This window comes from Mastomys coucha, unplaced genomic scaffold (assembly GCF_008632895.1).
Source record: "Mastomys coucha isolate ucsf_1 unplaced genomic scaffold, UCSF_Mcou_1 pScaffold7, whole genome shotgun sequence".
Lineage (NCBI taxonomy): Eukaryota > Metazoa > Chordata > Mammalia > Rodentia > Muridae > Mastomys > Mastomys coucha.
Genome location: NW_022196913.1, coordinates 58,862,796 through 58,878,046, shown reverse-complemented (window position 1 = coordinate 58,878,046; position 15,251 = coordinate 58,862,796). Strand labels below are relative to the sequence as shown.

At 50.4% G+C, this 15,251-nt stretch overlaps 1 protein-coding gene across 2 annotated transcripts in view; it reads right to left on the bottom strand.

The window, feature by feature from the left end:
* Cplx2 (complexin 2) overlaps positions 1–14,529 on the bottom strand; it is a 75,796-nt gene extending 61,267 nt beyond the window's left edge. The window contains exons 1-2 of one of the 2 annotated variants that reach the window (XM_031358216.1): positions 14,241–14,529; positions 3,983–4,062 (exon numbers count right to left, since the gene is read on the bottom strand). The gene's annotated coding sequence lies outside the window, so the exon portion shown is untranslated. The remainder of the gene's footprint in view (positions 1–3,982; positions 4,063–14,240) is intronic. The other variant, XM_031358218.1, reaches the window with a different exon arrangement.
* Positions 14,530–15,251: the final 722 nt, after the last annotated feature.

Here is a 15,251-nt window from a genome sequence, read left to right as displayed (position 1 = left end):
CTCAGCGAGGGCAGCATCAGTCCCATGCACGCCGGCATTTGGGGTGCTGCATCTCAGCCAAGGCAGCACACACTCCTAGGAGGATGCTCTACAGACAGCCGAGAATAAGGAGGCTCGATGGCTTCTTTCCTGAAGCCCCAGGGGTGGGGCAGGTGAGGGATGTCTACTCTGGGGTGTTTAAGCCTTTTCAACTCCAGCACTTTTCAATATATGTCTTTTTAAGTCCAAAGACTCCTTTAAAAATAAAGCTCTGTACGAGAGTCCAGTATATAAAACAATGAAAGCAGAGATTTGTGATTAAAATGGGGCTGGGAAACCAGGGCTGCTTTTGGGGAGCTTCCCGACCACCAACGTTGTCCTATTAATGTCTTCTGAGACCCTTTTTCAGAAGCCTGTGACTCATAGGGACATCAACAAACCCACGTCTGTGACTGTCCCTTGGTCCTATTAAGTTCAACTTTCTTTTATAGACTCCTGAGGGTCTGTGTTGTCCTTCCTGGTTGGGCCTCTCTGCTTTTGGACTGTTTTGTCTTGCCATCTTTTAATATCCTGCTGGCTTTCTAAGCGTTGCTCTGACCTCATTGCTCATCCATTAGCCAACCGATCTGACTGTGCCCAGTGTGTTAGAGGGCACAAAGGGGGCAGGGAAAAATGGAGGATGGTTCCTCTTATGGGGTTCTGCTGGTGTGGGGCGCAGACACAAGCATGCCCGGAATGCAATGAGAGTCCCCTGTTCACCCCAGACCCGTTTGTTCCCCAGATGTCTGTCTTTCTCAGGGCCCCGGTTGCATTCTGGGTAATGATTGAGCTAGTTAAAGTGACTCTGGAATGCTGGCTGCCATGCTCACTGTGATGCCAGAGGTCTTACCCATCACCCATGGTCCTGAGACACTGCTCCTCTCAGCAGAGTCTCTCTCTGGAGTCAGAGTCACCGCTTACTCAAAGCCCACATCTTAATCCCAGCATGGGCTGCTGATAAGTATCCCAGCCCTTGCCTGACTCCTGACCTCCGCCTGCTTTCTCTTCTCATTGCTGAGCTTGTTGGATCCCCTAACTTAGAGGTCCTGATCCCTATGAGGTGGAAGCTCCTAAAGGGAGCTTGGCCCAGTAAGAGAGGAGCCTGTTGGCTTAAACACACAGAAAGATCTGGACAGAATTTCAACGTCATAAATATTTCTAATAATAGTCCACCTCACTGTACCCTTGATCATACCAACACTACTACACATTTCCCTTAGTTTTGAATATGGCTCCTGCTCCTCTCTGAGATACCCTGAAATATCCTTAGATATTTATCTTATATCTTTGGGGGTCTTCCTCATGCTATAAGGCCAGATCTCAGCTCAGCCCAAGTTCTAGGAAGGTTTGTCTTGGTGGGCACATGTGCATTATTAAGTTCAAAACTACACAAGTTAACGGATGCCAAGTCAATTATATAACTCTGCTCAAATCAAACCAAGGCAGCCAGCTCTAGCTGGGGACACTGGCTGTGTACTTCTGCTTATTCATACTAAGCCAGACTCTCATCAAGAGAGAGAGAGTCCAGCAGTGCATATCCTAACATTTAGGATTTGCTTTGCATCAAGATTCCAGCTACAACATTCCCTGAGGGCAACACTTTCCACGCGGGCATGGCTGGAGAGGGGATCCTACACTTCTGACCTTCTTCCCAAGGTTTGCTGTAGTGGTCTGAATGCTGGCACCTGGCATTCTCTCACACACCTGCTTCTGAAGATAGGAGAACTCCCACCACTGCGCGTTCCTATTACGGGGGACCTGGAATCTCTATGATCAGGAGCCAAAATACTCTACCCCTCCTGAAGTGGCTGGCAGGGGTTCCCTGAGGTGGCTGGCAGGGGTTCCCTTGTAGTGACTACCGCCCCTCTCAACCACCTCCTGGAGTCTGACTGAGGACCTGGAATGGCAAAGCTGGCTGGCCCCTCCCCCTCTAGGGTCTGCTGTGGAAGGGGTCTTGAGTCCTTCAGTCCCAGTCAGTTATGTACCCACAAGCCTTCACGAAGCACTCAGTACAGACCTGCTTGGTACGACACAGACATTATTTCATTTAATCTCCTGTGACAATTAAATTGTCTAGGTCTCTGGGTAATCAATATAAATCTAGGGACATTTAAGTGGCCAGCTAGAATGTAACACAGCCCCGACGCCAGAGCCTTGCTCTTGTGTCTCTGCTGTCTGTTAGAACAACTGGATACATCTGGTCCCCAGTGCTTAAAGAGACACATTGTATATGGAGGGAAAGAGAGGAGGATTAGTGGTGTTTTATGGAAGGGCTGAATCCCACCTGACTAGTTTATTAGAATTCTTTGAGAAGTGAACTATATAGGGAGATAAATGGTGACTTTCACAAAAAGCCTTTGTTAAGTTTCCATCCCAAAGCCTATTAATAAAATTGATTCATTATAGAATTGGGCAGAAGTGGGTGGCAAGTAGGAGGGAGCCTATTTTTATATGGATAGAGAACTGGCATAGTGACAAGAAGGAGCAAGGAGATAACAGAGAACTCGGGTTCTTTCTCCAGGAACTGCTGCTGAGTTAGGTTTGACTATCGCTCAGTCCATGGGCATTGAACACACAGTGTGTGCGAGCCCTGATCCAAACACAGGACAGTTCGAGTAAGGGAGATTCTGCTTAGCTCAGCACTTAGAGGATCCGAGGAAGGCAGTGCTGAGAGGCGCTCATGCTACTGGGACAGGACGCTCCTCGGGGGAATCCTGGAAGGTGGCTAGGGAGCAAAAGACCTCCAGGCTGTGATCAGCAGGCTGGTAATAGTGTCAGTTTGGGCAAAGACTTTCTGTGGGACACTGGGCAGGACCCTAACCCTCCTCAGTCTCGGTTTTTTTTTTCCTGTACATGTCGGCTCCGAAGGCCTGGGAAGGTGGAATGCTCTAGGTGGAAGACACCGGCTTGAAGCAGGAAACACCAAAGGGAAAGTTTCAGTTTCTCATAACCAAAATGCTGCCCCCTCCCCTCCCGGCCCCCAGGTCTCTGTTCTGCCATGGGATCTCTATCCCTCTCCCCTCCCCCATCTATGAGGCAGAGAGCCATGAGGCTGTGGTGCTGGGGCTCAGAGCCCAGCCTGGGATTCCTCAGTTGTCTGTGAATGACTCAGTGTCGTAAATAGCTCCCATCTGGATGAGCCACGGTATCTATAGCGTTCAAGTGATCCCTGTAACCACACACACTCTTTCTGTACAAATATGTGGATCACTGTATGCTAAATATGAGGTGGCCCAGAGACGGTTCCTCCCCTCAAAAGACTATTTGCTACGAAACTCTGGGGCTGTTTATTTAAAGAAGCAAGTTTACATCTATGCACACTGGATTACCAGTGGTGGGTGGTGGGGAAGAGACAGGGGGATGGAAGAAGAATGGGGGTGGGGGTGACTAAACTTGGCTAACCTGCAGGACAGCTGAGGTCGGCTGCTCCATCCATGGTCCTTCTGTCTTTGCAGAAGAGGGTAATGGACACCACTACTGAGATGTGGGGATGGGGACAGAAAGGAGGAAGGAGAGGAGGAGGGTGCTGTGAGCTAGCAGAAAGAGCAAAGAGCCAGTGGTGACCCAGCTCTACCTTCATTTTACCAGATAGGACTCATCAGTTGCCTCGTTTGTCTGTTAAACACAGACCGAGTCCCAGTGTGCTCAGGCACGGGCTCCTGGACCACAGACAAGAAGAATAGATTGGAACTCAGCCTTAGCCACCGACAGTCCTGTACCCTGGACTGTTCTCTGAGCTTCACTTTTCTCATCGGGAACCACGGAGGAGAACGGGCACCTCGGGCTTTGAGAGGAAGTGCTTGATAAGATAACACCCGGAAGACGAAGCCTGAACCGCTGCACTGCCCCTGACCGAATCATCTCACTCCGACTTAGAAGAGGCAGACTAATCCCGACATCTTAGTCCCGGGCAAGCGGCTCCCTGAACGCTGCCCGTGGTTATGACCTTGGGCAGTGCCCTTACCTGTGCCTCCTGGACGAGCTGGGATGCAGCAGCGTCAGACAGCAAGCGGGGTGGATAGCACGCCAGAGACGCTTAGCTTCCTAGAGAAGGAGAAAGGGTTTGGAGTTGAGAGTGCAGCCAGGGTCGGGCTTCCTAAGTGAACATGGCATCGGTGTCCTCAGTCACTGTGGTCTCCAGCCAAGCCTACCGCTGCTTCCTTTTCAATTCTAGCAAAGGGCTGGGTAGGATGGATCTCTCTCCACTTAACCTGCCAGCAGTTGCCCATCTTGTTTACTGGCTCAGGAAACGCTTGGGTGGTGCCACCAGGGTATCTGGTGTCAACGGATACATTCTCTTGTCAATCATGTCTGGTTTCCAGTTCTGGCTTTGGGGATATCTATTGTATCTCCCCATGTCTCTGCTTCCTCTTCTGTATAATGAGGCTTTAATGGTGCCTACCTCCTGTGTGCCAGCTGGATCCTGGCTGCCAGCTCACATACATGAGAGTCCCTCAAATCCCAATGACTTCCCTCACTTTAGCCCTGGCGGTGCCAATCTTGCTGTAAGATGCCAGCATTGGCTCATCTGTGTCTGTGTCCAGGCCTTTCCCAAGGTCTGGCAATGTCAACGTCTCACCAGTGTTTGTTGACTGAGCCTGCTCCCATGGTCTGGTAGACCTGCTTTTACACACTGAGGATTAGAGAGGTCCAATTTAACAGAGAGCAGAGGCAGGAAGGCAGTTGGCGTGATAACCCAGTTCACATGGAAGTATGCACGGAGCTGGGATCCCAACCCATAGTCCTCAGACTATCCATCCAGCTGCTGAACTCAAGGCCTGGTGGGCCTCCTCTTGGCTGAGCACTGGAAGGAGGCTGTTAAGGGGCCTGCAATAGCTGCTTACCTGCTTCCTCCCAACACAACCTGTCACTTCCTCCTGGATTCTCCTTGTTTGCTTTCCAGTAACAGTACTACTTCAGGTGCATCTGTCATTTAACAAAGTATGGGCTGAGGTTCTGAAGGACAAGGGGCTGCCCGGCTCACAGAGACACACTGTGTGGTAGAACGGGAGGTCGCACAGAGAGGACTCTTGGCCCTTTGTTTCCATCAGTCCTCAGGTCCACTGACCCCTCTCCCATATCCTATGTGGTTATGCTTAACCTTCACTACACACAGCTTCAGGCCCTAGCCTCGTTGTTGGAATAGGGGCTCCTTCGGGCTGCTCTCCAGAACACAGGACTGAGCAGGCCACGGCAGGTGTCTGATGGTGGCTGAGTGAGAATGCCAGGCTGGGTTCCAAGGCAGTGGTACAGCGATAAAAGGGATGGGTGTGACTCCTCCTCTCAAGGGAAAATCAGCAACTGGACTGGATCCATGGCCGAGTTACTGTTTTCCGACTGGCTGGGGGTGGGGAGTGGGGGCTGTGTGTGTTTGGGGGTTACAGGGGGGCCTGTGTGTGTGTGTGTGGGGGGGGTGACAGAGGGATGGAAGGACTGCATTCTTCCCAGTAACTGCATCTAAGTGCAAATGGTGACTTGTGTGGCTTTGGGCTGGGCCACCTGGGTGCAGGGTCACATGCCTGACCTCTGAGAAGTCAACAAAGAAGAAATGCTTGGTATAGTCAACTGCTTGGTTTCAACCTCCTACTGAGTCCCAAACAGCTAGGACTGTAGGTGCTAGTACACAGTAGGTGCTCAGTCAACTGTCAAGTGAGTGAATGGGAGAGTAGGCAGAGAGAAGGTCAGGACTTGTAGTAGTCCAAAGTGTCAACTCTCAGACTAACTAGCCCCTTTCACAGGCTAGCTGTCCTAACCACACAGGGGGAGGGTCTCAGTTTCAGCACTCTGTCTTGAACATCTCACTATCTGACCAGTCCAGTGTCATAGCTTCTTTCTGCAGAGGATGACAAAGAGGCTCAATAAGGACTGGACAGCTGAATGGAAAAGGCTTGCCAGATAGAGGGAACACCATCTGCAAAATCTTGGCGAGAGTGTGGTCCAGGAGGGGAGTTTGGAAGTGTGCGGCTGGCCTTGAGGCAGGGCCCTCAGGGCACACTTGTAAGGAGCTTTAGACCAGCCAGGAAGAGAACCGCTGATGGATGGGCCTCAGTGTTGGGCCTCTGGGATGGGTTTTGAGTGCAGGGGAAGGTGGGAGCTTGGGGTAGTCTTGCCAGGCTATGGACAGTGAGAGGTATGGGACAGAGACTCAGAGTGTGGAGATGGGAGAAGCAGAAGCAGGCTTTGTGCTTGAGGAGGTGTGGGGTTGGGGAAGAAGGGACTCAGCCTCCTGGCTTGGGTGGAATAGAGACACGGGAGAGATTGTAGAACACCAATCCTGGGGAGATCCTAGCTCCAGCTCCTGCCCTAGCCTCAGCAGCTACTAGATTGTTCCCCAGTGTGAATCTCACAGTGCTGACCTTGACAACGCTAGCCTCTAAGGGCTCCCACCACCCCCTGCCCTGACTGGTCACTCCGTTTCCATCCTGCAACTTTGCTGGGTTTCCCATGATCCAGGGTACCTGCCTTTTCTGTTTCTTCTGCCTGGTGCTGGCTTGTCCCATGGCCATCCTTTATATATATAATTGTTGTATATATAACAGTTGTGTACATATCTGTTATATATGTGTTATCTATACATCTGTTAGCTTCACTACCTCTTCTTAGATTCTTCCCCGATGCTTTTGTTAAACAGATCCACTCTGTATTACATTCCCCCTTTAAATTCTCTTAGAATGTATAGAACCTGGCAAATAATTTTATGTGTTCTTTTTTTCTTTCTTCCCATTAGACCTGAGATCTTTGAAGGCCCGGCCCTTATCCTGACCCAAGAAGGATGGCCTAGGAAGACACTTCCAGCTTTGTGTTCGCGCGTTCTGGAAACAGGAGGATACAATTACTATACACTGTTCCTGGCAGCGTTGAAGAGACACTTGTACACGGCCTGCCAAAGCCAAAATGACCTCAGGGACCCCACCAGCCTTTCTCCTCTTTATAGATTATGACATTGAAGCTCAGAGAAGGTCATATGGCCCAGCTAGCAGGTGGCAGGATGGGCTTCTCTTGTTGGAGAGGTGCCTGGCCCTGTACCCTGCTCTGAGTAGGTGTTCAGCATTGAGAACTGGCGCTGGGCTTCTCTAGCCATCTGCTGCTTGAACTGAAAGACCCTACTTGCTTGCCTGGCTGTCACAATTTCCCAATGAGTCAGCCACAGGAATTCTAATGGCTGGTGGTTTGGTTTTTTTGTTTGTTTGTTTGTTTTGGTTTTTGGGTTTTTTTTTTTTGGAACACAAAGGCCTGCCTCTTGCAAATGGAGAAATGCATTTTCTCTGCAGTGGCAATTACCACACTGAAGTCTAGGCAACCGTTTTCATCTTGTAGGCACATTACCAAGATTATCTTCTGAACACTATGAAGTGATGCTTGTTGTGGACTGAGGGGGCAGCAAGGGAAGTGCATACATCCGTGTCTTTTATGATAAGAGGACCTGGGGTTTGGAGGGGCTCAGGACAAACCTCTATAGCTGTTTGATCTATTTTATGGAGGGTGTTTGCTCGTTGCCTTAAATGCATGAATCTTCTCAAGGATCCGAGGTTTCCGATGTTTCCTGTTCCATTTGGTCTCTGACTCAGCAATGTATTATATAAATATTTACTGAGAAGATACTAGGAATTCTTATAGGCCCTGAGGATGTCACGGGGGAACAAAATATAACCTGACGCTGCCATCCTACAGACATGGGGGAGACAGATGGCAGAGTCCTGCTGGTAGCTGGCTGTGTAAGTGTGGGTAAATTCCCTTCCCTCTCTGGGCCTCGGGGTTTTGTTGCTCTCCACTACCAGACTCCCTCTTGAAAGGTTCTGCTAGCCCCCACTTACTATAGAACATGACAGCCATCTCCAGATTGTAGATCCTCAGAGCTGGGCTCCAGCTGGTGTCACTTGGCACATGCATCTTGCTAGCCTACTCTCTTTTGCCCCCTTTTAATTTAGCGGTAACCACACTGCTCTTTCTTTTTTTGTTTTTATTTATTCTGCACATATGGTACATGTGATTTGGTTTGTGCATATGCACCTCTCTCTCTCTCTCTCTCTCTCTCTCTCTGTGTGTGTGTGTGTGTGTGTGTGTGTGCCCTTGTGCTTGCCAGAGGTGCCTTCTCACTTGTTTTTCTTTTTCTACTCTTTCTTCTCTTCTCTCCTCTTCTCTTTCTTTCTTTCTTTTTTTCTTCTCTCTCTCTCTTTCTTTCTTTCTTTCATTTTTTTTTTTTTTGAGACAAGGTCTCTCACTAATTTGGGAAGATTATTTGGCCAGAAAGCCCCAAGAAGATTCCTGTCTTTACCTCCCCAGCTCTAGGATTCCATGTGCACACAACCACACCCAGCTCTTTAGTGAGTGCTGGGATCTGAGCTCAGGTGCTCACACTTGCATAGCAAGCGCCTTGTGAATGAACCTTCCTCCAGCCCTCAGATTTACTCTCTGAGTGCCAGGGCTCCCTGAATGTCTCATTGTTTAATCCTTATGGAATCCCGTTGAAGGAGGGACTTGGATCATAAGAATGAGGAGGTGGAGCTCACAAAGATAGATGACTTCCCTGAATTCACCAATTGTCTCTCTGGAGAGCTGAGATCTGTGTTAGGCAATCTAGATCCCTCTCTGCCATTGTTGCCTCTGCCTGTCTACCAGCTCTGCTCCTCTCCTTCCCCAAGAACAACCTGACACCCACTGCCTAGGTTGGGATCTGTCTTGTATACTGTATATTGTACATTCAGAGGTTGAGTTCTAGGCCCCAAGATCAGGTTACAGCCTGGACATGGACATTGTATTGACCATCTACTGTAAAGAATGCTCCCCAATCTCAGATTGGACAATAAAAGACTGGAGCCTGTGACTGAACAGGAGAGAGAAGAAGGTGGAACTTGAGACTGAGATTGAGTGTGTGTGTGTGTGTGTGTGTGTGTGTGTGTGTGGTCTCAGGTAGGGAACATGAGGAGAAGGAAAACTGTAGGGGAAGAAGGAGGTCCCCATGAGGCAAGATGGACCATGAGGATGGACCATGATCAGGGACCATGAGGATGGACCCTGAGCACATGGCCAAACGAAGCTCATATTGAAGACATACATGAAACAGAGCAAGTCTCACTTGGCAAGTAATGGGATATTTGTCTGGTTATTAATAGCCTAGCGAGGTTATAATAGTCACAGAACCTGCCCAGTTTAGATTTGTAGCTTGTAAATAAATTCCGATGTCTTTGTGTTGTTTACTCAGGAATTAAACAGGAAAGAGTGAGGCAGAATCCCTCCCCCTATAAACTTACTTCAGTATATGGCGCCCAATATGGGACATAGATTCCAAGCCTAGACTCCTGGCTAGGAAGGCAATTGTTTAATCAAAGAGTGGGGAAAGACCAAGAAATCTCAGCCTGCCTCCGCGGGGGCTCGGGGAGGCTCCCAGAGGCCCCTTTGAGCAAACCCTCCTTTTTTTTGCTTTGCTGGAGCAGACCCTTTGCTTCAATGATATTGCTCATGCTGGCCCTTGCCATGGGGTCATACCTGCCCTTGTCTGACTCAAAGCAGGAAGGCAGTATCTCATCCTCTCTGCCTCCTCTGCTCCTAACTCAGCATCCTGGGCCAACCACGCTCCACATAGCCAACAGAGACTTACTTAAAAAGCAAAACCAGTTTCTATGTATTTTGAATAAAACTCCACCTTGTGACCATGGCTCGGAAGGAAGCTTCTACTTTGTCTAGCCCTGCCCTGCCCTACCCTGATCTCATCTATGGTCGGTTTTCTGCATACTCACTCTATTCCAGACATGATGGCTCCCTACCTGTTCCCAAACAGCCCAGGCTTACATTTAGCCCTTTGCTCTTTTCAGAGTCTGTGGAGTGTGCTTCCCTACAGACATGACTGTTATTTGGACACCAGTTCGATGTCACCATTCCCATATCTGTCATAGTTGTCTTTGCATTGTTTTCAATGATGGTGTCTACTCTGAGCATGTAAGCCCTAGGAAAGCAGGTGTCACATGTGTCCAGGTATGCCGTGTCACCAGCACCTGCAATGCTTGATGTGGAAGAGCTAGTCAGTGACTAAGTGTCTTGAAGAAGAGTAGAGTCCCTCTGAGGCACTCTGCATGGCAGTCCATCCAGAGAAAGTAGTACCTCTGGACCTGTTAGTTCAGGCTAACTTCACTGGCTCATGCTCTCTGTCACCAGCTTTGCCTGTGGTAGTCTTATGCCCAGACATGAAGCAAGTTCATTGGCTACTTTCTGTTGACTTCTCTTCACTGGGCATATCAAGAGCTCCTTGACTGTTTCCTCATTTATCTTCCTTTAACTGAGGGTAACTTATGAGACATCATCTTTCACAGTATTGCACAGGCCAGAGGCTTCCCCTGAAAAGGGAAAATACTAACTTCTGAGTCAGAATACCAGAGCCCAATGAAGGCATAGCCACTCAACATAGCTGTCACATTGCAGCAGTCACTGGAGAGACTTTATACTCTAAAGAGACACAGAATTCTGAGTTCTGCCAGAGCCTGGGCAAAAACACTATTCATTGACTACATCAAAGGAGCTGAAGTCTGTAGCCCAGAGGGAGGTGTGGCCAAATTCAGGGCAGATGGAGAAAAAGGCTTCATCATGGGGTAGTCCTATCAGGACTAAAAGAAACTGAGCAGAACTCCACAGAGATGGAGTATGGGTGCCTAACTTCAGAAGCCTCTGCTAACAAGAACCAGGGAGCCACCTGGGAAGTACGCAGATGGCCAGAGGCTTAGTACCACAAACCTACCTTCAAGTCACTTCTAAAGCCTGTATAAAGGAAGCCTGCCAGGTCTTAGAGACTAGCTGCCACACATGACCTTCATCATGGAGACCAGGTAACCATCCCCTGCCCTACGTTTAAGAGCTGGAAAAGGAATTAGCATACTGCTGCAAGTACCAGGAAACCAAAAGGGCAAATCCTCTAAGCAAATAGTGAACTGAAAAGCTCTACATATGATCCATTCAGAGATCCTGGCCCTGCTGTCAGTACTGGGAATGCCCATGAATCAGTAAAAACTTACTAATCACCACACCTCCATTGTATGGATTCACAGTGAAGGTCACTTGAAGGGGGAACTCAGTTTTTCTTTACAGGTCTTGATTTGTGTTTTGATTTTCTTTCTGGATACTGGCTGGTGTACCACTATCGTACAATTCTGGCTGGGTAACATTTGTCAGCTCCCACTCTTCCCAGCGTAGCTTCTTCTAATGTACGTGTCAGCACAGTACGGTTTGCTCCTTAAAACTTCCTGTTGAGAACTGGAGAGAACTGGAGGAGGCAGGAAGGTCAAGATTTAATGACATCTAAGGTGGCCCAGATGTCTGGGTGACAGAAGGGGTTACTGATGGTGAAAATACCTCTGCACACAATGATATGAAGTCTTACATGATGTCTTAGGCTTTTTCAAAAATAAGTCAGTGTGTGTGTGTGTGTGTGTGTGTGTGTGTGTGTGTGGTGTGTGATATGTATGTGGTGTGGTGTATGAGTGTATGGTGTGTGTATGTGGGTGGTGTATATGTGGTGGTGGTGTGTGTGGTATGTTGTATGTGTATGGTGTATATATGTGTGATTTGTGTGTGTATGTGTGTGTGTGTATACCTGGTGCATGTGTGGTATGTGTATGGTGTATGTAGTGTGGTGTATGTGTCTGTGTGTGTATGTGGTGTGTTTGTGTGTACCTGGTGCATGTGTGGTATGTGTATGGTGTATGTAGTGTGGTGTGTGTGTCTGTGTGTGTATGTGGTGTGGTGTGTGTGTGTACGGTGTATACATGTGGTGTGTGTGTGTGTATGGTGTACATATGTGTGGTTTGTGTGTGTATGTGTGTGTGTGTATAACTGGTGCATGTGTGGTATGTGTATGGTGTATGTAGTGTGGTATGTGTGTCTGTGTGTGTCTGTGGTGTGGTGTGTGTGTATGGTGTGTACATGTGGTGTGTGTGTGTATACCTGGTGCATGTGTGGTGTGTGTGTGTGTGTGTGTGTACCTGGTACATGTGTGGTGTGTGTATGGTGTATGTAGTGTGGTGTGTGTGTCTGTGTGTGTCTGTGGTGTGGTGTGTGTGTATGGTGTGTACATGTGGTGTGTGTGTGTATACCTGCTGCATGTGTGGTGTGTGTGTGTGTGTGTGTGTGTGTACCTGGTGCATGTGTGGTACGTGTGTATGTGGTGTGGTGTGTGTGTGGATGGTGTGTACACGTGGTGTGTGTATGTGTGTGTGTGTGATGAGAGTAGACATCAGTGTAGAGGGAGTTAAATTGGTCAGCTGGACAGTGCCATCCTCCTACCCTGCTCCCTTCCTCTCCAGGATCTCCTGAAGTACAGACTGGCCTTGAACTCACTTTGTAGTCAAGGATAACCTTGAACCCCTGGTCTTCCTGCCTCCATCTGGGATTACAGCTGGCCAGGTTTATGTGGTACTGGGGATCAAAGCTAGGGCTTGACACATGCTCCACAGTTGCTCTAAAGATTGAGCCACATCCCTAGCTCCTATGTCCCACTACCACCCTATTATAAATATAAGTGAAACATTCCATCCTGAAAGGCACTTTGGTTACTGGCCTCAGCCTTCCATCCTGAGGACCTTCTGGCATGATGACATCACCCCGTCAGCTGTGATTTCATACCTCCAGGCCCTTATACACAGCTCCAACTGTCTGCTATCTCTTTTCTCCCACAATCCAACACTCCTGCCTCAGAAGTCCCACAGCCTTGTTTACTAGCCTGAGTACTTATTACACCATATTTTAATTTTACTTTTTGCTTCCTCTGCTGGCCTGTGGCATCCTTGGGGGCACTTCTTCATCCTCCCAAAATGTGTCCCCAGAACATGTTTTCGGAAAGAATAATTAATGATGACAGCTACTCGGCTTATTTATTTATTTTCAGTATTGATGTGTCAGGCACCGCACTAAACTCACTGCATAGCTATGACATTAAACCTTAACCCAGTGTGTTCTGCTAATGCTATCGCCCCCTCTTGCATAGTCAAGGAGGTTTCAGGCGGTTATTTACCTGTCGCTGTGTGCTACCAGGTGCTAAAACTGAGGCCCGGTTCAGAATAGAGGCCACCTGTTCTTCCTCGTCTGCGTCCGTATGGTTCTAGGAGTTAAGGAGCCTGGGTTCTAGGCTCAATTCTACTACTAAATCGTTGACTGATTTTAGGGGACACCTCTGCTCCCTAGGCCCTGTCTGCCTGCGAGTGTCTTTGAGAGAACTAGAGGGTCACGTGACACGAGGGCCCTCCCAGCTTCAACTCCCGGGAGGAGATTTTTCTTCTCGGGTTGGTTTTCCGCCCCAGAGCTGGCTTCCCTGTCTGGGAACCTCCCAGCTTCTGCAGCTCAGCCTCTTTTCTCGTTAACAGTAGTCTCTCTAGGAGCAAAACCGCCTTTGCAACCTGCTGCCCGGGTCGCTTCTGCTTCCTCCCTCGCTGGCAAGCTTGGATTTTTCTTTAGGTGGGGGTGGAGCCCCGCACAAGAAGGAGCGGAGCCTGCAGCTGCCCGGCTCCTTCCAGCAGCTTCCCTGTTGTTTCTCAGCCCCTTCCCCCTCCCCCTCGACGGAAACTCAGCCTCACACTTTCTAGGGATGTTCGGGCACAGCCGGAGCCAGCGGTTGCAGCCAGCAGCCCCAGGCTTCTGGGTTGGTCTCTCCCGAGTCCGCCACCCCGAGGTGGGGTGGACGTTTGCAGGAAAGGGGGGCGGCTCACTCCTTCCTCCCAGTGCAGACTAGGCCCAGCTCACCCCGCTGGAGCCGGGGACCCTCCTGTGCCGGTCCCCTCCACCCTCTCTCCGAGTCCTAGCTGAGCCCCGCCATTTCTCCTCCAGGCCTCGGGGACTGCAGACCCAGGCTGGGGCCGCGGCGGTGACTAGGCCTAGGTCCAGCGCACCCGCGCCGCCGCTCCGGGAGAAACCGGAGTCCCCGACAGGGCAGCCTTCCGCCCCGGGAGCGCTCAGGCCCTGGCGCTGCGCTCCGTGGGTCGCGTCCGGGATGCCGCGTCCCGGCGAGTCCCGGTGCGAGCGCGCAGAGCCCCGGGGGCCGCTCGGACCCGCTGCGCGCCGAGCCCCGCCGGAGCCGGGAGCTGTCCCCGGGGCGGTGTGGAAGGGAGCGGGGGTTGGGGGGAAAGCGCTGCGGAAGGAGAGGCCGGAGCGGCAGCGCGCACGGCTCCGGGCAGCGCGGGCCCTCGGCCAGGGTCTCCCCGGGCCACTCGGCTGGCGACGCGGAGCGAGCGCGGTTTACGAACCTGTTGTAGGCTGCAGTTCTTCCGCGGCCGACCAGGGCGCCCGGGACCGAGGCTCTGGTGCGCCTCTCCCTCCCGTCCTCCTCACTCCTCCGCCGAGACGCTCCCTCCTGCCGGGCTTAGCGCGAGCCACGCGGGGGGCGCAGAGCCCCTCTAGTGTCGCCCCGAAAGCTGGCGGAGCTGCAGGGCACACAGCTCAGAGGCCTCCCCCAAGGGCAGCCGGGCTCCCTGGGAGACCCGAGCTTCCTGAGAAGGGAGGCGGGGGCTGGCTGCTGGGACAACAGCGAGTGGCAGAAGAAATGGCTAGGGAGGCAAGAGGGAGACGGGGGAGTTCTCTAGACTCACAGCTCTGCCTTGAAGTTTGGGGACAAGGGGCGGGGGTGTCTGTTGCTAGGACATCCCGACTTGGAAATCTCTTTCCCCCTCTCTCCATATCTGTACACCTACCTGTTCAGCTGTAGACTCCACTCAGTTCTGTCTTTGTAATCTCGTTCGGATATGTCATTAACTGTCCCCGCAGGGAGATCTTTCTGAAGATATTTAAGGTCATTCACCAGCAAAAGGCCGAATCTCCTCCCTGGTTCTCAATCTGAGCAGACTCATCCTCACCTCTTGGGAGCAACCTAACTACTTAGGTTTAATCCACAAAGTGAAGTGTCCTTAGTGTCAGTGAAGTCTCCCGTGCTGTAGGGTCAGCTTGTAAGTCCCTTTACTAGATGTTTGGTCATATATTATAGCTATTCATTTCCACCCCAGCTACCAGCCCTGTAAAAGCTGGATCCACATTTTTCTCGGGATCTCCAGCACCTCGCACACAGTTGTTGTCCACTTGTCACTGTTAAATCAGGGAACTCCCTCTTCCTCGTGCGACTGCTCATTTGCTTTCCATATTTTCATCGCAGCCTCCCAGGCCCCATTTGGCAGCTTTAACACCAACACTTGTCCTCTGAGTCACCAACTTCCCTTCCAATGACCTCGATTTCTACCCCGAGCTGCTTGAAAAAAAAAAAAAAT